Source organism: Pelodiscus sinensis, chromosome 1, assembly GCF_049634645.1.
Source record: "Pelodiscus sinensis isolate JC-2024 chromosome 1, ASM4963464v1, whole genome shotgun sequence".
Taxonomy (NCBI): Eukaryota; Metazoa; Chordata; order Testudines; family Trionychidae; genus Pelodiscus; species Pelodiscus sinensis.
The window spans coordinates 87140923-87167346 of NC_134711.1; the positions used below are offsets into that span (position 1 = coordinate 87140923).

At 47.5% G+C, this 26424-nt stretch overlaps 1 long non-coding RNA gene across 4 annotated transcripts; it reads right to left on the reverse strand.

The window, feature by feature from the left end:
* Positions 1–10676: 10676 nt before the first annotated feature.
* Positions 10677–25887, reverse strand: LOC106732327 (uncharacterized). 4 transcript variants are annotated; one of them, XR_012905644.1, is made up of 7 exons: positions 20570–25887; positions 20063–20189; positions 19119–19211; positions 17233–17476; positions 15515–15674; positions 12679–12753; positions 10677–12331 (listed from the first exon to the last, which is right to left on the reverse strand). It is a non-coding gene; the product is annotated as an uncharacterized LOC106732327 (long non-coding RNA). The 4 variants fall into 4 exon arrangements; XR_003090270.2 differs by lacking the exon at positions 15515–15674 and having other exon boundaries at positions 20570–25886; XR_003090269.2 differs by lacking the exon at positions 10677–12331 and having other exon boundaries at positions 12346–12753.
* Between the last annotated feature and the right edge of the window lie 537 nt (positions 25888–26424).

Consider the following 26424-nt stretch of genomic DNA (forward strand, 5'->3'; position numbering starts at 1 on the left):
TCTGAGGCGGAGAGGAGATTTTCTGTAACCTCCACCCATAGCATCATGCTCTGACCATAATCCCTTAAAAGAGGCCTTTAAGGAAAATTCACTCTACAACTGACAGTGCCATCACCCCGCTGTACTAGTGAATGTTGTGTGGATGTTTGCTTGCCTGTTATTTACTTAGGAAATCTCATTTCTCCTCTCTGTCCTCAGCTTATTTTTCATTCTTCAGGCCCTTTCAAACCTTCTGTCTCTTCTTTCTTCCTCCTAGTCACACTCTCTCTCTCCCCTCCCCCAACCTCTCCAACTGTTGTTTGCCAAACTCTCTATAGAATACTCCTGCCTGAAGTCTCAGTTGCTAGGCAACATCTCTCACCTCCCCGGTGTGAGCTTGTTGCCATAGTGACAGCTCCCACTTCCCTTCCCTGGGCAGCTTGCTATCATAGCACCCCCTGTCAGGGTAACCATTGGTGGTAAAACACGGGCAAAATCTGTCTGAAATCTACTGAGTTTTCTGTTCTCAATTAGTCAAAACAAGTGAATTGTATCCCTCACAAAACTCTTTAGCTTGCACCACTCTAAAGGAGGTCTGCAGGATTACACTCCTCACCTCAGTCTTTTGATTTAAAACTCTGGGTTTAGTCAGAATTTTCAGGGATTGCCTACAAAATTTTTATTGTTGTATGCAGTGTTGGTGTAGCTATAGCAGTCCCAGGATATTAGATTGACAAGGTGGGCAAGGTGATATTTATCATACCAACTTTTGTTGGTGAAAGGGATAAGTCTCAATAGCAACTCAGCTTTTAAATTGGAATGGGGCTCTGCATGGATGCAGGGTCTGCTTAAGGCTCTTGGAAGCATTAAGAACGAAGAATTAAATTAATCTGAGTCAAAAATTAATGCACTAGACAAATTGAGTATGTATCACACTTTTTACCGTGTGTGTGATATTTTCATAATTACTTAAAACTTAAGTAAAGGTAGAAAAAAATATAAAAAACACTTTTTAAAAAGACAATCTTTCTAAAAGCACACCAAAAGACTAAAAATTTAAAAAAAAGTGTACAAAAAAAGTCAAAAATAAAGTTTTAAGCTAGCAATGTAGGAGAAAGATTGGATGGCTAAGTACGATTCAAGGTAGTTGCTAACTGTTAGCCATCCAATCTTTCTCCTACATTGCTAGCTTAAAACTTTATTTTTCACTGTTCGGTACACTTTTTTAAAAATTATTTTTAGTCTTTTGGTGCGCTTTTAAAAAGACTGTCTTTTAAAAAAGTGTTTTTATATATACTTTTAATTTTTGTCTTTTTGGCCTTAAATCTAGTGTGTTTCAACTAATAAAAACTGTACAGTTCATTTTGATATGCTTATGTATTTTATCTAGACTGTTTTACAAAATGTTTTTTGCACTAGGTATCTGCATAGTTAATTAAAATCAGTTGTGTTTAAGGAAAGGATAAAGGAATTGAGGTGATTGCTCAATTGTTTTATTGGTTAAAAGATGGAAGGCTTCGAAGACGCTGAAATTCTTCTAAGGTGTGTTTATGAAAAACATTGTTGCCCATGAATTTGTTTGGATCGATTTAATCGATCTCTATGCCTTCCAAAGAACAGACTTGACTGAGGACAACAAATGGTTGAGCTGGCACAAAGTATTTGTTGCAGCTTGCGGGGCACCCTGTGCCAGTTCCTGCACCCTTCAGCCTGTCTGCATAGACAGGCCCCCCCCCCCACCTTGTGGGTACGTGTGGCAGCCCCCTTTGTGGGGCTTGTTTGGGGCTCTGCTCACACTAAGGGAGGGCCTGCCTGGCTCACCCGCAGTGGCGCTCGCATGCCGGGGACCCAGACTGCAGGGGCACAGGTTGGGCAGAGGCAGGGGGACACATGGGGAACTGGGGGGAGTTGGATGTTCCTGCTTGGAGGCTGACTCCGAGGTGCCAGGTGGGACAGCTCCCCAACTGTTAGCAAACTGACTGACCCTCCCTGGAGAAACAATTTGCTCCACCAGAGGAATGGGGGAGGGTGTGCAATGTGTGTGAGCAGCCAGCTAGCGCAGCAGCCTTTTGTTGCGGCTTGCAGGGCGCCCCGTGCCGGTCCTTGCATCTCTCGGCCTAACCGCATGGGCACTCTCCCCCACCGCCCGGCTTGTGGGCAAGCATGGCAGCCCCTTTTTTGGGGCTTGTTTGGAACTCTATCTGCACCAAGCAGGAGCCTGTATGACTTGGCCTCAGTGGCGCTCGCATGCCGGGGACCTGGACTGCAGGCCATGGGCTGGGCTGGGCGGGGGCTGGGGAGGTTGGATGCTCCTGCTCCTCTGCAGTCTCCCATTCCCCTTTGATCTGCGCCAGTGCAGTTACCATTGGCTGCCCGCTTGTGACGTGCGGGGACTGTGGTTTTCCCATGAAGCAGCGCTGGGCTCAGTTTCCATCTGTTTAAAGGGACCGAGATTGTGGGGGGGTGGTGGCAAGAGGTGGCAGCAGAGCATACCTGCCGTGTCAGCCATAGCAGGAGCGCCTCCCCCATGAGTGGAGCTGCATGGTCCAGGACTGAAGCAGGTGGCGTTGGTGCATATGTAGGAGCTGCCAGCTGCCAGATGGGGGGAAGGGGCAACAGGCAGTGGGAGAGTACGCATGTCACGTCAGCCACAGCGGCAGCGCCTCCCGTGAGCAGAGCTGCACGGCGCTGCAGTGAGCCAAGCCACGTTGGCGTATGCACAGGAGTGTGTGTGAAAATTGAAAATCCCATGACAGACAGACAAGAACGGTGCATTTAATAGAAAGATTGTTTAATAATAATAAAATGAAAGTTGAGATATGGATGATGGAAGTACTTAAGATTTATTGACTAACTAATACATCTGTAGAAATTCCAGAAGAAAAATATATAATCTAGGTAGTCTCTATAATGGATAATCTCTATGGGTATGTCTACACTACCCTCCTAGTTCGAACTAGGAGGGTAATGTAGGCATACCGCACTTGCAAATGAAGCCCGGGATTTGAATTTCCCGGGCTTCATTTGCATAAGCGGGGAGCCGCCATTTTTAAAACCCCGCTGGTTCGAACCCCGTGCAGCGCGGCTACACGGGGCTCGAACTAGGTAGTTCGGACTAGGCTTCCTATTCCGAACTACCGGTACACCTCGTGGAACGAGGTGGAACGAGGTGTACCGGTAGTTCGGAATAGGAAGCCTAGTCCGAACTACCTAGTTCGAGCCCCGTGTAGCCGCGCTGCACGGGGTTCGAACCAGCGGGGTTTAAAAAATGGCGGCTCCCCGCTTATGCAAATGAAGCCCGGGAAATTCAAATCCCGGACTTCATTTGCAAGTGCGGTATGCCTACATTACCCCGCTAGTTCGAACTAGCGGGGTAGTGTAGACATACCCTATTACTGTAGTATGGATATGTCCTGCTGCTAATATACCAGAGCACTAGCTCTGCTATTGTTAAGGGTTAGATTTAGTTTTCTGTTTAGAATGCCTGTTAAGTAGAGTTGGTCAGGAATTTTTTATAACATTTTTGATATTTTTTGAAAATGCTGATTTGTAAAATTGAAACATTTTGTGAAAACATTTGAGTTTTGATTAAGCTTGTCAGGAAGGTTATTAAGATCTAGGAAGAAGATGGGGAGAGTAGGGAAGGATAGGGAAAGAGAGACAATAAAAATCCACCATGTAATAGCCAATTGATTAGGGCTTTCTCCTGGGATGTATGAGACTCAGACTGAAGTTCTTACTGGCACTTGACCATTCTGGGATGGGTTTCTGGCTCTGTGTGATTACAAATGATTTGTAGAAAAAAATCTGAAAGATCTTAGTTTCATTCCAAACAGAACAAAACAAAACAAAACACCAAAATCTCAAAAGTTCTTGAGCAATCATAGAATCATACAGCTGGAAGAGACCTTAGGAGGTCATCAAGTCCAGACCCCTGCCCAAGGCAATGGAATTTTTATTTTCTAGACAGCCCTACTATTAAACACTCACAAATCCTTATGCTGCCTCAGATTGTCTTGAAGTTTGTTGTATCTTATGAAGGAGCTGAGTAGTGTTATAGGGATCTGAATTGGGCTTCATTCAAGCAAATAGTTTCCAAAATCTCCCCGCCACACAAAAGCATTTAACTAAATAATCTCATTCTTCTAACATTTTTGGGCATGCATCTTGAATTCAAACTATGACTCTGCTCCTCCCAAAGCTGTTCTTAGTTTCTAGGGATTTATATCAAGCCTGGCAGTTAGGTCAACATAAGTAGAGCACTCAAATCTTTGAAAAATCCACACCCTTGAATGACATTGCTATGCTATCCTAACCTACAGGTAGACACAGCTAGGTCAATGGAAGAATGGTCCCATTAACCTAGCTACCATTACCTGAGGAGATGGTGTTACTATGACGAAGAAAAACCCCTTCTTGTTGCTGTAGATTTTTACCTTAAGGTATGTTTACACTATGAAAACTATAGTGGCATAGCCACATTTGGCATATCTATGCTAGCATAATCCGATAATGTGGATGCAGCCTACCCCAGTGGAGCGGAGTTTTATGTTGGTGTAGGAACACAACTTTCCCAAGCCATGGTAATTACATTGACAGCTGTGTCAGTCAGCATGTGGTTTTTTCATTCCCCTGCCTGTGTGACCTAAATTTTAAATGCGGACTGGGCCTTATCCTACTGTACACACTACAAAATCACTTTTGTGTAATTATCTGGTGACTAATCCAGATCCTCTGAAAGATGTTATACCGACATAAGCACTGATGTAAACAGTGCTATGTTTGCAGGAGAGCTGCCAGCAATCTAGTTACCACCTTTTAGGGCACTGGCATTCTTAAGCTGCTGGGAGAGCTCCTTCCCCTTGACTTAGAGTGTCTTCATCAGATACATTACATCAGGACAGCTGCATCAATGTAAATTTTAAAAGCTCTGCTCTTAGAGTTTGGAATTTCAGGTCAGCAGAAGTTAAACTTACACACTTAACATAGTGAAATGCATGTGAACAGCAAGACTAGGGCACTTTTGAAGCCAAAGAGTTTCCAGGAAGTCTGTTATCACAGTAGCTGGTTAGCTGAAGGTGATATGCTATAGTCAAGGAATCTGAGCTGAAACCACACAGTATGAGTTTTAAAGTTTGTCTTGTACACATTCCATGCTCTCTAACTGCTTTTGTCACTGACTTCTTTTCGGACTTTTGACCCAATCTAATAGGATCCATTGAAGAATCACTCCTCATCAAGTCCTATCATGTATGCACCGTGAGAAATCATAACTCTGCATGGCCATCATAAAACCCTTCAGTTCAATTTGCTTTATTCCCTACAGTTTCTGGTCATCCTTAGTGTTACTTGGTTATAACTCCTGATCCACATATTCTCTGGAGGGCAGGAACAGTTTGTTTGTGGTCATCATATTGCCAACAGATGTTTCCCTGAACCTGGTTCCAAAATGGAGGCAATTTGCAATACAATTCCTGGGAAAACCTGCCCCTCTGGGTATCCCAGAACAAAAAGGGTAATGCACTCTGTTACCATTCACATCAACAAACACAGCTTAAATACTGGGTCTTTGCAGATGTCTCCAATGAGAGGGAGGCTGATACCCTCCCACCTTAATGTTGCTATGACTGTCCCATCCATCTCCAGCCATGAGCAAAGATCTCTTTTGGATGTATTTTCTCCCTCTGAGAGGCTGAGCAGAGGATGCTTCAAAAATATCTCCAAGAGAACCTAAGAATAGGGTTCATCCACCCATCTACATCACCAGCAGGAACCTGATTTTGTTTGTAGCCAAAAAAAAACAACAAAAAGCCAGGTCTCTTCATCCTTGACCTCACTATTGGAACAGATACTTCTTAACACTTAGGCTATGTCTACACTGGAAAGATTTGGCAGTGAAGGTGCTGTGGACATGCAAAAGTCATCAAAAGTGAAAATTAGTCAACCTGGTTTTTCTGCCTCCAATTGTCAACATTTCACAGCCACATTGATAGGACCCCAATCAGAAAGTCAACAGAAAGAGCAAAGCAATGTGGGTATGCCTGCTGTCACCCTCAGCCGCTAAGCACTGTGGGAACATGCAACGTAATGCTATGCATTTTGGGAACATGAGAAAATGTCCCGTCAGCCACTTCTTTGCTTCCCAGCACTCCCTGGGCTTCTGGCTTACTTTTGTACCACTTGAATGACAGTACTTGCTGCAAATTCCAGCATCTGCTGCAAAAATCATGGATCTCATAATTCTCTCCCATGTTGTGATCAATGTGCCTAAGGAATCGCATCTTGCAGCACAGCTAGTTATGGATTTGATATCTGATGATGATACGGATGAGGATGAGAATGACACCTACAAACTGGCAGTGCATTGGGCTATCACAGATCACCTGTGCACTGTGGACCATTGCTTTTAGGCTATGGAAACCGGCACTGAGTGGTGGGATCACACTGTCATGCAGGTGTGCAATGAAGCCCAGTGGCGACAGAACTTTCGGATGCATAAAGCAACCTTCCTGCAACTGTGTTAATGAGCTGGCCCCTGAAGAGCGTGGCCTGTTCAAAAAGCTGCATGCTGGGATTTTTTTCCAGACCAGAAAATTACAGCGGAAGATATGGAAATGTCCGTAATGATCCTAGGGGTTACTCATTATAGCCCTAGCTCATGAAGCCTGACATGGGGCACCTGAACAGCAGTAAGGAACAGTTCGACAACAGGCTAAGCCAATGCAGCATGATTATTTAATGTGCCTATGGTTGACTGAAAGCTAGATGGGGGTGTCTCCATGGCAGGCTGGACATTTAGGAAGATCATATCCCCAAGATGGTGGGCATATGCTGTCACTTACATAATTCATGTAACATAATTCGAGGAACAGCGAGACCCAGGATCTGGATGCATAGTTTGGCACCCAGAGACTCATGCTGACAGAGAAGCCCACAGGGTGGTTATCAGTATCAGGGAGGTTCTGAGGAACCACTCTGACAATGAAGGGCACCTGTCCCTCCCCCAACTCACTGCAACAGCAACTTTCCACCCGTGGTTTTGTAGCCCATCCCACTTCGTTGCAATATACAGCGACTAACTGCCCTGCACGGCCACTGCAGCCCCCCCTCCCTTGACTGCACTAGTGTATTTTAGCACCCTGGGCCACCACAGACCGCTCTTCCTTGGCTGTACTAGAATTAAATGCCCCCATGGCCACCAACTGCACCACCTTCCTTGCCTGTACAGCAACTTACCCCACATCTCTTGCCTTAATTCATGGCCCCATGAGTCTTATCTTGCTTCATGCTTAATGTCCAGTTGTGGAGAGTCTTCACAAACATCAGGACTTGAGAACAATTCTTCACTGCCGGGTGCATTGGTTGCCACAGGATTGACCCTTAGTTCATTTCCACCTCTCCATCAATAACTTCTGTCTCTGGGACAAATGTTTCTCATGACTCTGTGTTATGAGAAGTATCTGCTTGGGTGTGGATGTAGAGTCCCCACCCAGGATTTTGTCCAGTTCTTTACAGAAACAGCATGTTTTGGATGCAGCACCAGATGAGCTGTTTCCTTCCTTCACCTTCTGGTATGCCTGCTGGAGCTCCTTTATCTTGGCTCTGCATTGTAGGGGGTCTCACTTGTATTCCTTCTCACACAGAGCTTTTGAAATGTGACCTGCCTCAGTTGCTACAGGTTACTCACAGCTGTGATTGCACCGATTCTTCACTCCACACATCAATAAGATCCAAAAGCTCTAAATTGCTCCAAATCAGAGCATTTTTAAGCGATACTCACCCCTCGCTTGATGAGCAATCGCCACGAGGACCTCTATACAATGAACCAGAAGCACCAATACACTATGACTCAGACACCAGGAAATGGATTTTTAAAGTGCCCAGGGTTTGCAGGTGGGAGAGGTGTATGTGTCTCCAAAGCAGCAGAGTTCAAAGGATTAGCCAGAGTGGCTAATTGAGGGAAGCATGCTCAAGGCCAATAAACAAAAAACAAACAAACAAACCCCTACTGTAGTACACACAGCATGATTATCAACAATAAAAGTGGGGAAGAGAAAAAAGTCTCGTGCAGAGGTGGAAGTTTTTTATCATCAAAAATGGGGGTACGACACAATTTTTGTCATGTTACAAAGCGAACACTATAGAGGTTTTATCACCAGAAAAGGTATTTTGATGACAAAACTTGCAAGTATAGAGAAAGTCTTAGTAAAAAAACTATTCAAGACCCTAAACTCCACAAAAATCTTTACAAAGCTGGACCTCCATGGCTCTTATATCCTGTTCCTTTTACAGGAAGAAGTGAGTGGAAGATATAACCTGTTCCTTTTACAGGAAGGAGTGAGTGGAAGCTTACCTTTTACATGCAATGTAGGCATTTTGAGTACTTAGTAATTCCCTTTAGGAAGCGTAGCACTCCTGCACCATTTCAACATTTTATCAGACCCCCTTGAGTGATACGTTTGATCAAGTTATCATTACCTATTTCAGCTATTTTATTATTTTTCTGAGGATCAAGCCTTCCCTAACCAATACAAACACCACATTTTGGAGAAACTTTGCTAGAATAATCTCTCTGTTAAATTGGAGAATTGCAAATTCAAATGCTGCATGATTGAGTTCCTCCAGTACATTATATCATCTGAAGGCTTAACTATGGATCCATGAAAGATGTCACACTGTCGTGAGTGGCTCACAACTGAGAGTGCTAACTTCAAGCCAGACTTTATAGGGTCCTGGCAGAGTAAACAAGGGTCTTAGATAAACAGTTAGACCAACTTAATAAGGACAATGCTTTGAATTGGATGGCATGCCTAAATTATTAACCTAACCTTAGCAAAAAAAAGATTATTTCATGTGAGAATGTATGCATGCAGATGATTTTTATGCTCTACTTCAGTGGTCCCAACCTTTTTAGGTTGTCGGGCGCCAGGGGGTGTGGCCGTTTGCCCGCCGGGCGCCAGGGGGCGGGGACCGGGGGCGGCCCCCCATCCACGCGCCCAGGGGCGGGGCCCCACCTAGCCGCGCGCCCGCGGGCGGGGCCCCCCCATAGCTGCGGGCCCCCCTCCAAGGGCCGCGCGCCCGGGGCCGGCGCTCCCCGCCCCCCCTCCCTCCCACCGAGTGCCCGGAGCCAGCGCTCCCCCCCCTGCCGAGTGCCGCGCGCCCGGAGCCGGCGCTCCCCCCCCCTCCCCCCGAGTGCCGTGCACCCGGAGCCAGCGCTCCCCCCCTCCCGCCGAGTGCCACGCGCCCAGAGCCGGCGCTCCCCCCCCCTCCAGCCGAGTGCCACGCGCCCGGAGCCGGCGCTCCCCCCCCCCCTCCCGCTGAGTGCCGCGCGCCCGGAGCCGGCGCTCCCCCCCCTCCCGAGTGCCCGGCGCTCTCCCCGCCAAGCGCGCTCCCCCCACAAGCACCCGTGCGCCATGTGCCCGGTGCCAGGCCAGCCCCAAGCACCTGGCGGGCGCATTGAAATGCCCCCACGGGCGCCATGGCGCCCGCGGGCACCGTGTTGGGGACCACGGCTCTACTTGATGGACTTCCAATCGGACAGGTCAATGAAATTATAGATGTGTGAAAGTGTAAATATACAAAATGTTTTTTTATGAAAGTCCTATTGGGAAGATTTACTTAAAAAGACAGGAGGCAACAGAATGTCTGGAAACATACATAGCAAGAAAGAGTCTGCTCTTTTGGCTAACTGGTATGGCATCGATGGACAGGAAGGGTGTAGTGCCTTATAATGTGCCAGCTTTCTGTGAATTGGTTATCCATGGACTTGAACATGCATTAAAGTTAGCCATAGGATTAATAAATCCTGCAGCCATAGACCTCCTGTAGCTACAGTCATGACTGAAAGAAGCTTATGAGTTAATAAGGGATGCCTCAGAAACAGCTGGAGTAATCCCTAAGAAAAAGATATCAGCAGTAAAGGGCCCTGTGGGATTTCAAGATGAGGAGCTTAAAAATAAATCTGGCAACAGCAAATAATGGGTTTAAAGAGGAAATGGTAAATTGGCTTCAGGGTACAAATGAAGTGTTAAAAGTGTTCAGAAATGAGTTATAGAAAAAAACTTCTAAAATACGAGATTAGAGAGCAGCTGGACCAAATTCCAACAGCTGTGCTGTTCAAGAGATTGATAAATCTGACATGGAGAATGGAAAGTAGTGAGAAGAGAGAATAGTTAATTGTGCTTCCCCTGTTTGGATCCTCAATAATAGGGTCCAGTTCCCCTTCCTCCTCTCCCCCAATTTTGTAAATGACGAATGGGGGAGACAAACATAACCGTCATGCTGAAAGCGAAGTTTGGGTCATTTTGTCAAAAGATGCTAGTACATACAGGAGTGTCTATGAGTATCCTGTGCACCAAGGTTCTCCACAAGCTAAACTGCTGTCGGTTAAATGCATAAAAACTGCACACGGAGCAGCTGGCAGCTCCCTAGGAAACCCAGGGTCGTCTGGGAAGAAGAGATGGCTGACAGGACATTTTTCACATTCCCAACATGCATAATGCTGTGATGTACTTTCCCACAGAACTTAGCAAGTGAAAGTGACTCAAGGCACTGTGGGATGCATATCCACAATGCTTTATTCTTTCTTTCAATGAGGGAGCTACAGATGTTTTCGTGAGTTGTTGATAGTGGGTACCAGAAAAACGAGTGTCCAGTTTTGGTGACTTTTGCCTGTTGTCAGCACTTTCATCGCCAAAATTTGCAAGTGTAGTCTAAGATTCCTGCTTCTACTTACAAAATACATGTCCTCTAAATATACTCTCCAGGACTGCGAATCCTGCCCAGATAATAAACAGCTTGATGACATTCCAAAACAATAGGAGCAACATTAATAGTGAACCTGGCAGCACAACCTCAACCAATGTACCTTAAATAGGGAATTGGTAAGACAGCTCCCAAATAATCATGCTTAACACTTCACCAGACTGATGGTGTTTCCTGGGGGGGGGGGGGAAAACTGACGTCAAACATTTTCCAACTCATATCAGAGACATCCCCAAAGAAACAAACTAAAGGATTAGGAGGTTTAAGCTCCTCTGATTCAGAAACGGTTCAGCATGGACTAAAATAGGATCCTTCCCTATATGCAGACTTTAAACTAGTAGTGCCTTGCAAGCTTCTTGAGTAGAGACTAGCATTGGTTGAGTTTGTTAACCAAGAAGTTGTATTAAAATAAAAAATCAAGAAATTTTATTAAAATAAAATTGCCTTTTGACAAAAACAGTTCTCATGAGATTTCCATATTGGTCTTTATTTCTTTGAGACCATTTCTAATCAGGATATTTCAAACCTTAATGTTAAGTGTAGCTGGGATGGCTTCCTCAAAAGTAGTCAAGTAATTAGACTCACTGGGTTCTTTTAAATGCCAAGAGTTAGTTTTAAAGTTACAAGTTAGTTTGTTCATACTGATAATCCATTCATGTATGACATAGAGGAGATCATTAATATAATGATGAGAGAAGTCTTTAGTGATGAGATAGCTAAAGATGTCAGTTGAATGGATACTGTGGGTCATGAGTTATATGAAGCCTTCAAAAACCCCCAAATTAAGAACATAAGAATAGCTATACTGAGGCTACATCTACACTGCAGGCTTCTTTCGGAAGAAGCTTTTCCAGAAGAGATCTTCCGAAAAAAACTTCTTCCAAAAGAGAACATCTACACTGCCAAAGCGCATCAAAAAACTATCTGCTTTTTTGAAAGATAGCGTCTATGCTGAATGGATGCTGTCTCGCATTTAAACTGTGATTACTATGGACAGAGTGGCGACCAGGGCACCTGTGCTTTTTCCTCTTTCCTCTTTTTCCGAAAGAACTTCCTCTTCATACACACCTTTTTCCAAAAGAGCTCTTTCAGAAAAAGGCTTCTTCCTTTTAGAAAAAAGATTACCAGTGCTGGAAAAACCCCTCTGTTCTTTCGATTTTCTTTCAAAAGAACGTGATTGCAGTGTGGACGTAATTGAAGTTTTTTTGGAAAAATGGCCAATGGTCTATCTGACCCAGTATCTTGTCTTCCAATAGTGGCCAATGCCAGGTGCTTCAGAGGGAATGAAAAGAACAGGAAATCATCAAGTGATACATCCCCTGTCCTCCACACCCAGTTTTTGGCAAGCAGGTTAGAAACACTTCAGAACATGGTTTTGCATTTGGGCTATCCTGGCTAATAGCCACTGACCCGCCATAAAATTACCTACTTCTTTTATTGGCCTTCACAACATTGTTAAATGCTGCCTTTACCAAATTATGAAAAAGATACTTGAAGTTTAGATGAAAAGTAATGTTTATTAAAGTAGCCATGTTAGATGGGCTATAGGAACAAGGTTCTCTATGTTGGAGAAGCTTCTTCTTTCCTCCTATAAGAAAAGGCGGGAAGAGAGTATAAAAAGGTGGGAATAACATTGGCTGTTGCTTAGCAACGTGAGATAATAATAATGAGTGTGATGCAATAGTTAAGGGCTTGCTCTCTCACTCTCCTCTGAGCTGAGAAGAGAGCAGGGGCCATTAACTTGTTCTCTGGTAAACTCTGGTTGCCTGGCCTAGATGACTGTTTATTTGACTGTCGTAGGGATATATTAGGGAACCATCAAGTTAATTTTGAAGGAAGCCTACATGCTTTCATGAATTCTGTGAGTAATCAGGGCAAATTCACCTGCAGGACAGCACAAAGGGGATAGGGTGGATATCAGATAGGGCCCCGTACTTATCTCTTAATCCTGGTCAGTTTTTCATCCCAGCATGGCAATTCTGTCTTTGAACCCTGACTTCCTGACAACATCTGGAGAAAGGTAGAGAAAGCATGTCATCAGCCTCTTGTTTGATTTCTATGAATGTACGTTTGATGTTATAACAATAGCCGATATCCAACAACATTAGGCTTTTTTTCTCCCTTCCCCTTCTTCTCTTAGGGTATGTGTGACAGGGTGGCTGCCCTGCACTGGTCCTTTAAGGGCAAAACCCCAGCCCGGAGTAAGGGCGGAGAGCGAAGTCCCAGCTGAGGCAGCTCTACTAATGAGGGCCCAGCTGGGGACTATATAAAGAGGAACTGACTGTTGCTCAGGGGAGAGGGCAGTAGGGACCTGAGTGCCAGGAAAGCAGGAGCCTTCCTAAGAGGTAGAGCAGTGCTGGGGGAAGGAAGACAGGGCTGGGGAAAGCTCTGGCTAAGCAAGCTCCCAGGCTGCAGAGTTTGGAGCAAGACCCAAGGCTACTAAGGGGGCAGAGAGGCAGCCCTGGTAGGCAGGGACGGCAGGTCCACACCACTTTGCCGGTGATGAGTGGCCATTACAGTCTGCAGTTTGCCCCTGAAGCAGGGGCTAGATGAAGACTGGCAGGAGGTCACTGAGGCACGATGGGTACAGGGGCGCTGGGTGTTCTCTGATGGAACTGGCGGTCTCTGGAGAGGACCCTGAGGGCATTGCCTGGAAGAGGACACCGTGGTCAAAAGGTACACAGGGATACACCCGCTTCAGGGAGGTGTCCAGTGAAACAACTAGTGAATTTCTAAAGCAACCAGCTGGAGGCATCCTACCGGTGAGTCGGCCCTGTGACAGCATGTCTACACAGAACACCTTTTTAAAAAATAAGATTTTTTCTGAAATAGCTTATTTTGAAATACATGTCTATGCTACAGGCAAGCCTTAAAATTGGTCTGAGGCAGGCTTCCCTAATGTGGACATGCTACCTGGATTTAGAGCCCCAGGAGGCACTGAGGAGCAATTTCTTTGAATGGCTCTGGGGAGGAGCTATTTCGAAATAGCAGCAGTGGAGTGTCGGAATAGCAGCAGTGCTATTCTGAAATAGCTATTTAGGAATAAGTGTTTTTCCTCATGGAATGAGGTTTACAGATTTCAAAATAAGCTGTCCGTTATGCCAAAATTATTTCAAAATAATGGAATTGCTGTGTAGATGCTCACATTGTTATTTTGAGATAATGGCCGCTATTTTGAAATAACTGGTATGTAGATGCACCTTAGTTAATAAAGATCCTTGTTTTACTGTACCATTCAAATATTCATTTTGTTCCCTTTTACATTACAAGCTCTGATAGATGAGCTATGGGGGACCTAAGTAGGTGCTACAGTAACCCCTCCTTAATCTTCTGGGGTGAAAAGCCTCAGATTGGGGAGAGATGTGACTGAGCGCTTCAAACTAGTCGGCATTTACTACAACCAATGGCAAAAAGTTCCACTGGCTGACTATGCATTGTGTAAATAAATAGTTCCTTGAGTTTGTTTTAAACCTGCTCCCTATTAATTTCATTTGGTGACCCCTATTTCTTGTGTTTATCAGGAGTAAATAGTACTTCTTTATTTACTTTCTCCACACCAGTCATGATTTTATAGACATCTATTATATGTCCCCCTTAGTTATCTCTTTTCCAAGCTAAAAAGTTAGGCTATGTCTATACTGTGCTGTTTTGCACAATAAATATGCAAATGCGGCAGTTACCGGTCACACATCTTAGAACTGGCCCATGCCACCCGTGGGCAGGCCATCTGGGGAGAAAGAAAATGCTGAGGAGGATTACCCAGAGGTTTTTTTGGCCAGGCATTTGTGAGTGCAAAAGTTTTGTGAATCCTGCCCCAAATGTCAGAGGACCCAACCGGGGAATGTGCCTAAAGCCCCCCTGGTTCTATTACCAGTTATAGGCATCCCCTTCGAGCATGTGGCCTTTGACTTAGTGGGCCCTCTAGACCCATCAAGGGTGGGGTTTCAATATATCATGGTATTGGTGGATTATGCTACCTGGTATCCAGAAGCCACGCCCTTACGACATACCACCGCCCCCACATTGGCCACTGAGTTGGTAAAAATCTTTACATGGGTGGGAATCCCTCGGGAGATACTAATGGATCGGGGCATGAATGTGTCTTCTAAGATGATGGGAGAACTCTGTTAGCTCCTGAACATCAAAGCCTTAAGAATGTCCGTTTATTACCCCCCAAGTGATGGCTTAGTGGAGCGGTTTAACAAAAACATGAGTCCAGGTGGTGGCATCGGTCCTGTACATATTGCAGTTGCGGGAAAAGCTGCAGCAGCTCGGGGAGTTTGCCACGGCTAATTTGCTACGAGCCCAAGATGGGCAGGCATATTATTATAACTGGGGGGCAAAAAACAGAATTCAAGCCGGGGGACCGGGTGTTGCTTCTACTCCCCAGTAAGGAATCCAAGTTACTAGCCAAGTGGCAAGGGCCCGTCGAGGTTCTACACCAGATGGGTCAGGTAGACTGAAATTCAGCTTCGGGGAAAAGGAGGGATAGCGCCAGGCCCCGAAGAAGTTGAACTGGGCCCATGGAGTGGGGACTTTGCTATAGTGGAACCAGGACGGCTTGGGGGAGATCTGACCGATTCCCAGTGAGCGGAGCTCCAGAGAGTCATGCAGCAATTCACTCAAGTCCTCTCAGCGTACCCCGGCAGGACCACATGGGCAAGCCACCATATTGCCACTCGACCTGGCCATAAGGTATGTATGTGGTATGGCCCCTACCCCGCAAAATGTGGAACACGGTCTGGGAAAAATTACAAAATATGCTACGAACGGAAGTTGTCGAGGAGTCCAGACGTGAGTGGAGAAGCCCAATAGTACTCGTCCCCAAGTCAGACGAGACAGTCCGATTCTGCATAGACTTCCGAAAGGTGAATGCAATCTCCAGGTTTGACATGTACCTTATGCCCCAGGTGGACAAGCTCCTGGAACAGCTGGGGAACGACCAGTATATATCAACCCTAGACTTGACCAAAGGGTATTGGCAAATCCTCCTAACCCCAGCTTCTAAAGAAAAGACAGCGTTTTATACTACTTTTGGGCTGTACCAATTTATAACGATGCCCTTCGAGCTGCATGGGGCTGCAGTGACCTTCCAGAGATTAATGGACAAGGTTCTGCAGGGGCATCGATCATTTGCAGCGGTCTACATTGATGATATTGTGGTATATAGCTCATCTTGGTCAGTACACCTCCAGCGCCTGGAGGTAGTGCTTGACACACTGGGAGAGGCGGGGCTGAGGGCTAATCTGGGGAAGTGTTTCTTAGGACAACAGGAGGTCACATATCTGGGGTATATGGTGGGAAGAGGCAAATTAAAATCATTAGTAGACAATGTAAGCGCCCTGAGAAACTTCCAAAACCCGCCCACAAAGAGACAGGTATGACAGTTTCTGGGGTTAGCGGGCTATTACTGGCATTCGTACCAGGTTTTGCATCAATAGCAGCCCCCTTAACAGACTTGAGCAAGAACTCACAGCCCAAAAAGTTACAATAGACTGCCCAGTGTGCCCACGCTTTTCAAACTTTGAAGGATTGTTTAACCCAAGCCCCTGTGCTGACGCAGCCAGACTTCTCAAAGGAGTTTGTTTTACATACGGATGCATCAGAGGTGCGACTGGGGATAGTTCTAGCCCAGGAGGTGGACAGTGAAGAACATTCTGTACTTTATTTAAGTGGGAAGTTGTTCGACGAGAACAGACCTACTCAACTATAGAAAAGGAAGCCCTGACATTGAAGTGGGTGGTGGACGCATTTCGCTACTACTTTCTTGGGAACTCCTTCAGGTTAGTCATAGAATCATATAACAATAGAGCTGGAAGAGACCTCAGAAGGTCATCAAGTCCAGCCCCCTGCTCTAGGCAGGACCAATCCCAACTAGATCAACCCAGCCAGGGCTTTGTCAAGCCGAGACTTAAACACCTCTAGGGATGGAGTCTCTGTTACTTCCCTAGGTAACCCATTCCAGTGCTTCACCACTCTCCTAGTGAAATAGTTTTTCCTAATATCCAACCTGGATCTCTCCCACCACAACTTGAGACCATTGCTCCTTGTTCTGCCATCTGTCACTACTGAGAACAGCCTTTTTCCATCCTCTTTGGAACCTCCCTTCAGGAAGTTAAAGGCTGCTATCAAATCCCCCCTCACTCTTTGCTTCTGCATACTAAACAGACCCAACTCCTTCAGCCTCTCCTTGTAGGTCATATGCTCCAGCCCCCTAATTATTTTGGTTGCCCTCCGCTGGACCCTCTCCAATGCGTCCACATCCTTTTTGTAGTGGGGAGCCCAGAACTGGACACAATACTCCAGATGTGGCCTCACCAGAGCCAAATAAAGGGAAATAATCACATCTCTGGATCTGCTGGCAATGCTTCTCTTAATGCAACCTAATATGCCATTAGCCTTCTTGGCTACAAGGGCACACTGTTGACTCATATCCAGCTTCTCATTCACTATTACCCCCTGGTCCTTTTCTGCAGAACTATTACTTACCTGGTTGGTCCCCAGCCTGTAACAACGCTTGGGATTCTTGCGTCCCAAGTACAGGACTCTGCACTTGTCCTTGTTGAACCTCATCAGGGTACAGTCCAGAGAGTTTTGCTAGCAGTAGCTCCCGGTGGAGCAAGCATGTGCAGAAGCTGCCTTGCGCCCTTTCTGCATCACACGGTCCGTCCTGTCAATTCCTCCTAACCATCCACGGTCACAGATGGAGTTGGGACGAGCTCTTACCTCCGCCCTGAAAAGAAAATGAGAACAGCATTACTCGTTCATCCCAGTTTAGCCCCCTTCCTCATAGTTGTAGTTGATTTAGTTTACTGTTCATAGTTAGTTAGTCTAGTTTAAAAAAAAAATTATGTATCTTAGTAGTTACTGTTGGTCCACAGGCAGGCTTAGGCCAAGCCTGACAGACAATGTACAACGTGCCCGGCTCCCCAGGCTTCAAAAAGTGCGCATCATGTGGTGACACTATGCCAGCGTCGGACGGCCACTCCCGATGCATCTGGTGCTTGGCGGAAGGCCATATTCCCCAAAAGTGTGGCCACTGCTCCAAACTGAGCCAGGCGGGACAAGGAAATGTGGCTTAAATTGCTGCTTTTTAACAAAGCACTTCAACTGTCACCGGCGGGGCAACAAATGGACACCCCAATGCTACGTAAGTCCCATGAGAGGAAAAACTCCACTCCGTGACGGGAGTGTAAGTGCGGGAGATGCAGCGAGCACATCTGGGCTGCCGCCGAGACACAGCGCGGGGAAGTCAGTCAAGGCCCACAGTACTTTGGCGCCTAGCCCCACGCTTTCATCTATGTCAGCACCGGCGTCGCGTGTGGCACCACGCCCTGAATCAGCACTAGCAACAGTGGCACCACGGAGCCAGATGGCATGGGCACCTGACGTGGCACTGCCAATGGTGCCGAGAACTGAGTTGGCACCGAGACCGGCACCGAGCAGCGAGTCTGCTCTGCCAACGGTGCCAAACCGGCGCCGAAAGCGGCGCACAGAGAGATGGCACCGAAATTGGCACCACACGAGAGAGCACCGAGAGCGTCACACAGAAATGGCACCAAAATCGGCACCTTGCAAGATAGCACCAAGAGCCGCACAGAGGAAGACGGCACCAAGAGACATACAGAGGGAGACAGCACCAAGGTCAGAGCCGGCCCTGAGAACCGAACCGACACCACTTGCTGAAGCAGTGCAGCCTGGGCCATCAGACGTGGGCACAGCACCGGCATCACTGACATTGGCGCCCAGATCACCATCCATGGGCCGGGAGCTGTCCGAGTCCAGATCTGTGATCTCTGTACCGGGTAGCCCGCTTCCCATAGTCCCTCCACCAAATACCAGGGAACCTACCAAAACCCAGAGGAAAACTAGGCACGTGCATACTCCTTCGCCCAGCCCGGACAGGGCTGTGTTTTCTCCTGAGCCTTTGCCCTCACCTCACTGTGACAGACGTGATTATGGCCGCTACTGATCACCCTCACGGTGATATTGGAGGACCCCACGATGATCCCTCACACTTCCACATTATCACTGCTTGTATTACTCGCGATCCCCGTCGCATTACTCACTATGATCACGATCTCCTGTGTCCCCTACTCGTTCCCACTACTACCAATATAGGACTGCGAGCTCGTACTCTCCTCGACACTCACACCATGGGCATCATCATGGTAGTTGATATACCTCTTACTACCGGGACTGCCCACACTCTTCCACCGGGGTTCGTTCACTGCCTGTGTCACTGGAGTGTCCTCGGTCTCACTCACCACAGCTGCCATCTCAGGACATCCTCCCCCCAGGCAGGTCCCCCCAACGCCCATGGATGATGCTCCACTGACTTCTACCCATCAAGGGGACAATAGCCAGTCTCTCACCATTGAGCAACAGCAGGTGGACTCTCCAAGTGATCTATCATCTTCCTCACCAGACGATGCAGTTTTCAATGACAACTCTTCCCCTGTAGATGACTATAAGCAATTCCAAGAATTATTCAAAAGAGTGGCCCACTCACAGAACTTGCGCACTTCCGAAGCTCCTCAGAAATAACATGCTCTTCTGAGAATTTTGCAACATTCGAACAGATCAAAGCTGGCTCTCCCCTTTGATGAAGCAATTTCAGAGCTATACAATGACATTTGGCAGACCCCAGCTTCCGTGTCACCAACGAACAAATGCACTGATAAAAAATACTTAATTGATGCTAAGGATGCAGAGTTTCTTTTCACGCATCCCCAACCCAATTCCATTGTAGCTGAGGCTGCACAGCAGAAGTAAAAAACTGCACAAGGCAAGAACACAGCTCTTGACAAGGAAGCAAAATGGCTGGATTTGCCTGGAAGGAAGGTCTACTCTTTCCCTACAGCAACCCTTAGGATGGCCAATTACTCTGCCCAACTTGCGAATCATGACATTGACAACTATTCCCAATTGGTTGCCCTGATGGAGTATTTACCCAAGTCTAAGAAACAAGTCCTCAATGCTGTCGTGCAGGAGGGTTATACTCAGGGCTCTACAATTAGTGTAATCTTCTTGCCCATAGCAAGTAGATTACAAGCCGGCACAGCCGCGCAGTGCGGTGAGCACATGCGCAGTGCGGTCTGCACATGTGCAGCGTGCCAAACTGCACGGATGGCGAGCGGGGCTTAATGCCGCTTGGCGAGCCCTGGTTATACGGCAGCCCGTACTGCACTTCAAATTTCCTTGGATATCGCGGACACGACATTCCAAACCACAGCAACATCTGTGGTCATGCGCCGTGCTTTCTGGCTTCATCTGGCCTCTGTGCCCAAGGACCTCCCGCCCAAAGTGGAGGACTTACCTTATGATCGATGATCCTTATTCGCACAGAACGCCGACCAGATATTCCATTCCGGGAAGGACTCCTGAACTACCCTGAGGACGCTGGGGATCTACACACCGTCCGTCAGATGCAGGAAAGTTGGACCCTACAACAGACAAGGCCATTCGCTTCAGACCTTATGACCAGCAGAGGCAAAGGCAGCGCCCTCAACTATGATGGCAACAACCTGCCAAGACGCCAACCCAACAACAGTCCCAACAGCAAGTTTGATGTGTCAGTTGAGGGACTGTGTGCTATTCCCCTTCTGGAGGCTTCCTCCAAAGTAACCAAATTAGTCCACCATCGATTGAGACATTATCATCCCCGCTGGTTTGCAATAACTATAGACTGGTGGTTCAGGGAGATTGTGACCTCTGGCCTCACCATCCCTTTTTCCACCCTGCCCCCCCCCACCCCTCTTCCTCCATCCCTTTTCAGGGACCCCTCTCACGAACCTCTGCTGCGGCAGGTCGCACGTCTACTTACCATCAGAGCGGTGGAGAGGGTTTCATATGAATTCAGAGGCAGGGGCTTCTATTCGTGGTACTTCCTCACACTAAAGAAGTCCGGAGGATGGAGGTCTATCCTGGATCTCCACAAACTCAATTGTCATCTAAGAAAACAAAAATTCAAGATGGTTACTTTAGCCTCTATCGTTCCAACTTTGAACGAAGGGGAGTGGTTCGCGTCCCTCGACCTCCAGGATGTGTATTTTCACGTGTCCGTGCACCCAGCCCACAGGAGGTTTCTACATTTCACACTGGGCGACGATCATTATCAATACACAGTGCTCCCGTTTGGCCTTTCGGCAGCACCGAGAGTTTTCTCTAAGAACTTAGCTGCCATAGCCACCCACCTCCGCCATTTTGGCATCAAAATTTTTCCTTACCTGAACAACTGTTTGTTGAGGGCCCACACAGCAGACGGGGCCCAAGCTGCAGTCAATGCAACCAGAGACACATTAGAGGCTCTGGGCCTCATCAACATACTGAAGTCTTCCTTGATCTCGTCCCAGTCACTCGAGTTCATTGGAGCAAGACTGGACTCCAAGACTGCTACTGCGTACCTACCGCTCAACAGATCCTAGACTATCCAGGACTTAACAAATATCCTGCTCACCGCTCCCAAAGCCTCCATACTTACATACCTGAAACTATGGGGGCACATAGCAGCCGTAATATACATCATTCTACATGCATGACTTCACCTGAGATGCCTTCAGCATTGGCTGCTCGTGATCTACAAGCCAGGCATCAACGATACCCGCAAACTTGTGGTTGTCCCCAATTGGGTGAGGGACGACCTGGCCTGGTGGTTCGATCCGAGCAATACATTGGCAGGCGTCCCCTTTCACGCTCAAGCCCCATCCGTCCAGATCAACACAGATGCATCGCTGGTTGGCTGGGAAGCACATATGCAGCATCACCAGGTCCAAGGGATATGGTCACATCACGAGTCCCTCTTTCACATAAACTTTCTGGAGTTACAGGAGGTGTTCAATACCTGCAGGCATTTCCTCCATGAGATACAGAGAACCACGGTACAAATTCTTACCGACAACATCTGCACAGTCTACTGTATCAACTAGGAGGGGGGCACCAGATCCCAATTCCTCTGCGCAGAGTCTATTCGCCTCTGGAATTGGGCAACCCACCATGGAATTACACTCACGGTGACATATCTCCCAGGCAAGAGCAATACCATTGCCAATGCTCTGAGCAGAACCTTTCATTTGCAGCATGAATGGGAGCTGCTTGACGAAGTAGCCTGCAGCCTTTTCGAGACCTGAGGCTACCCCGACATGGACCTTTTGCGACTTGACACAAGAAGTGTCGCCCCTACTGCTCAAGGGCAGGCATAGGCAGCGCATCGCAGGGGGATGCCTTCCTCCTCGATTGGGGAATACACCGCCTCCTGTATGCCTTCCCCCCCCAATCCCACTTATACCACAGGTGATAGGGAAGATTGTCGCAGATGGGGCAACAATGATATTGGTAGCACCCTTTTGGCCCTGACAGACTTGGTTGCCACAACTCATGCGGATGTCCTTATCCCAACCTCGGCGACTACCACAGTTGCACAATTTCCTCTCACAACAGCACGGCATCCTTCTGCACCCGAGCATCGATCTACATCTCACAGCTTGGCTCCTAACTGGCTCCAAGGACCGGAGTTAGTGTGCTGTCAGGCAGTCAAGGAGTTCCTAATACACAGTAGGTGTCAAACTACCCAGAAATCCTACCTTTACAAATGGCATCGCTTCCTAGCCTTGTGTCAGTCAAAGAATGCAGATCCTCTAATAGTGCCCCTCCAACACATTCTGGATTACATTCTTCACCTAAGGTCGCAAAACTTGGCAATCTCTTCGCTTAAGGTACACTTAGTGGCGATTTCTGCCTTCCGCCTTCCCATAGACGGCACCTCAGTGTTCACGCATCCACTCACTAAGACGGGGGTGTCCAAACTTTTTTCAAAGAGGGCCAGATTTGATGAAGTGAACATGCGTGAGGGCCGACCATTTTGCCTGACATTCTTTGAACCATTAAAATTAAATGCAAATTAACTATTTTATGCAAAGTTTATTGCAAACAGCAAACGACATAACACCAACTATACATGTTGTGTCCAAATATATTTATAACTGATTTAGACCAACTGACATTAACTGAGATTTTACAATGTATTCATCTCAATTGAAAAAAAAACTTGCCTACACTAATGTGAAGGGTGAAACTGAGATCTGGACTGCAGTACATAGGCTAGGTCTCGTTCAAAGGCAGTCCCTGATCTCAGCAGCTGCGGAGTCCGTCCCTGCACTCTCAGCCCCAAGGTAGAGGGCTTGCAGGGTCAGAGGCGGGCGGAGAGCGCAGGGCACGCTGGCCTCACGGCAGCCCGGGGGCAGGGCGAACCCGTAGCCAAGCGGGGGAGCGGGGCTGCGGACGTGCCCTACACGGAGGACTTTAGGACCGCAGCGGCCGCCATGGACGGCGGCGGCACGGCCGGAAGCGGCGCCAGTCAGAGGAGCGCCGGGGAGCCAGGAGAGGGGGAGGAAGCGGGGGCTGTCCCTGCACTCTCAGCCCCAAAGCGGAGTGCAGGGGCAGGGTTTGGGACCGCCGCGGCGGCGGCGGCCCGAAGCGGCGCGCTGAGCGCGCCAGTTAAAAAAAGCACCGGGGAGCCGGGAGAAGTGGGGGGCCGTATTAAATCCGACCGCGGGCCGCATTTGGCCCGCGGGCCGGACTTTGGACATGCCTGCACTAAGAGGTTCTTGAATGGCATTGCAAACTTCTATCCTCCACCTGACCCCATCCCGGAATCCTGGGACCTAGGCCTCGTACTGGATACCCTTACCCGTCCACCATTTGAGCTGCTAGAGACTTGCGACCTACAGACTCTCACTATGAAAGTTGCACTTCTGCTCGCCATCACTTAGGCCCGCCGCATCAGTGAGTTGTCAGCGCTTTCGGCTCACCCTCCATATACATTGTTTACCGAATGGGGTGTGATATTATGTAGCTACCCAGCTTTTCTGCCAAAGGTTAATTCGTTGTACCACTTCAATGAACCTATTACTTTTCCCACCTTCTACCTGAAGCTGCATTCCACTGCAGAAGACGCCTGTTTACACACCCTGGAAATCAGGAGAGCGCTTGCCTTCTACCTGGACAGGACGCGCTCCTTCCGAAAGTCACAGCATCTCTTGCTGTCAGTGGCGACCCGCTCCAAAGGCCAGCAATTGTCTTCACAGCGCATCTCATCTCATATCATGAACTGCATCGCTCGCTGTTACGCTCTTCGTAACAAACCGTTGCCCTGTAGACCAAAGGCGCATTCGACCAGGAGTATGGCCACCTCTATGGCTTTCCTCAAAGATGTTCCCCTACGCGATATATGCCACGCCGCTACCTGGTCTTCCACATCGCTAGGCACTATGCCCTTGATTGTATCATGGCTACAGATGTGGCAGTGGCTCAAGCAGTGCTTTCCTCTGTACACAGATGATAATTCCAAAGCACGATATGAACGCTGGGCTATTGCTTCATACTCACCTGTAGTGGAGCACCCACGGGGACACTACTCGAAGAAGAAGAAAGTGTTACTCACCTTGTGCAGTAACATCTGTTCTTCGAGATGTGTGTCCCCATGGGTGCTGCACAACCCACCCTCCTCCCTGCTTCAGAACTGTTGTATTTGTATCTTTCAGATGTTCCGGCTAGGAGGAACTAGCGGGACGGACCGCGCAACACAGAAAGGGCACAAACGGTGCAAGGTGGCTTCTGTGTATGCGCGGTGCACCAGGAGCTACTGCTAGCAAACCCTGTAGTGGAGCAGCACATCTCGAAGAACAGATGTTACTGCATAAGGTGAATAATACTTTCTTACCGCAGCTGCCGGGAACCACAGTCCCTCTCCTCAAGGTTGGGACAGGAGACCTGTGAATATGCAGCACTGCAAAAGGCCTTTCAGGGAATTATGAGGATCTCCTATACATCTTCAGAAACTCTTATATCCTATTTACGTATATATTTAGGCTTCCATTGCCCCCACCCTCTGCACATATACAAAGCCAGAAGACTCCTAAAATTTGCATGTCTTCCTCATGGCTTTACTCTTATTGGGAGGTGCATATGCATGTATTTAAAAAAAAAACAGTGCTACAGTATAAAGCATGTAGGTTATATAACCATACAGATGTTACGAAGGGACAGAAATTTTGTCAGCATATATTGTATTTGACTGACGAGACAGGTGTTAGTACTGTGTTCACAAAATAACTACCAATTTAAATATGGCCACTCTTAAACTGGAATTTCTCATATCTATAGTAAAACTGGACATATTTTTGCATTGGTCCTGTATGGAATTCTTTTGATAAGAAAAATTAAGTACTGCAAAAAACAAGAAAACTGTTAGTTACAATATATACACTAGTTCACCATAGTAATGCTCAACAAATTTACAATGCTTTGTATTTAAAAAATCTGCAATAGATACTATTTCTTGAAGATAAGATAACTTCAGACGTCTAGTTGTGGATCCCTACTATGGACAGAAAGTTTAACAGTCATCAAGATAAATAGGGAGAGGATATGTCAGAGGCACAGTAAAGACAGGGACTCCATACTGTGGTCTCTGCTTCTGGCTGCCAGCAATTTGCTGTGTGACCTTGCGTAATTCACTTAATCTTGCTGCTGTTTGTTATGCAAGTCACTGTGAGCTCAGTGCTGTACACAGCAACAACAAGGCACAGCTCCTGTCCTGAAAAGGCTAGAATACATTTGTCCCTCTGTAAAACACAAGAAGCAACTTACCTTGTCCCTGACAAGGCGTCTAGGAGGGCTGACTTCAGTGTTACCAATTCTCAACATATTTGGTGTTTTTTCCTTAGCCCCAGCTCCTGAAGGCAGGTGACTAGAAGAGACTCCCAGTTTTAATTAAAACCAAACCAAACCCTCTTATGGCTAAAAAAAAATGCTTTCAGACATTACCCAAGAGCATCCTACAGACTCAGGACTCAGAGGACACATATAAAGAACCCCATCAGATGACATGTGTGTGTGGGAGGCTAAGTCCTGACTTCTGAAGGGTTGGGCTGGCCTCAAAGATTACCATACTATCTGTTGAGCACATTGCATGTCTCAGAAGGGAAGAGGCCAGCAACTCTACAGGGGCCACTGATTTGCTAAGGACAATGCAGAACTAACACTGCTTGCTCATGCCTGAGAGCTTCTCTGTTCCAGTGCCCAACCCCCCCGCCCCACTTCTGCCAGGCACAATCCTGAAGCTCATCCCAACTCTGAGCTACCTCTCTCCCTTCATCCTGCACCCCCTTTGTCTGCCAACCCCTGCGCTTCTATTCCCTCCCCTCTCCCCCAACTCATCCCCTTTCCCAGACAGCCCCCACCCACAACTTTGCACCCCCCTCCTCTCCAGCCACAACTCCCTTCCTACCCGTCTAGCTCCAAATCTGCTCTTCCCTCCCTCCATCCCCCCCACCAGGAACCATCCCCCACTCCCCACAGGGGGGCCTGCAGCCATACACAGCCTGCTCTACACAGGGCTGTAGCAGGAAACCCTCTACCGAACTGCACCTATCAGCAAAGCGCACAGCCAAGTCTCAAGCTGCACTGCGCCGCTGCTCTATTCCACCTTAAATAGTGACCAGCTGCCACACTTCACCACCAGTACCCTTCCGTGGGTACCTGAGCAGGGGCGGAGCCACACACTCATTTAAATAATACTGCTTCTGATTTGCATGCCTCCAAGATGGCCAACATTCAGCTTGGCCAGCGATGAAACAGCCCCCACAGCCGCTCCCCGATCTCACAGAAGGGCATGGCCAG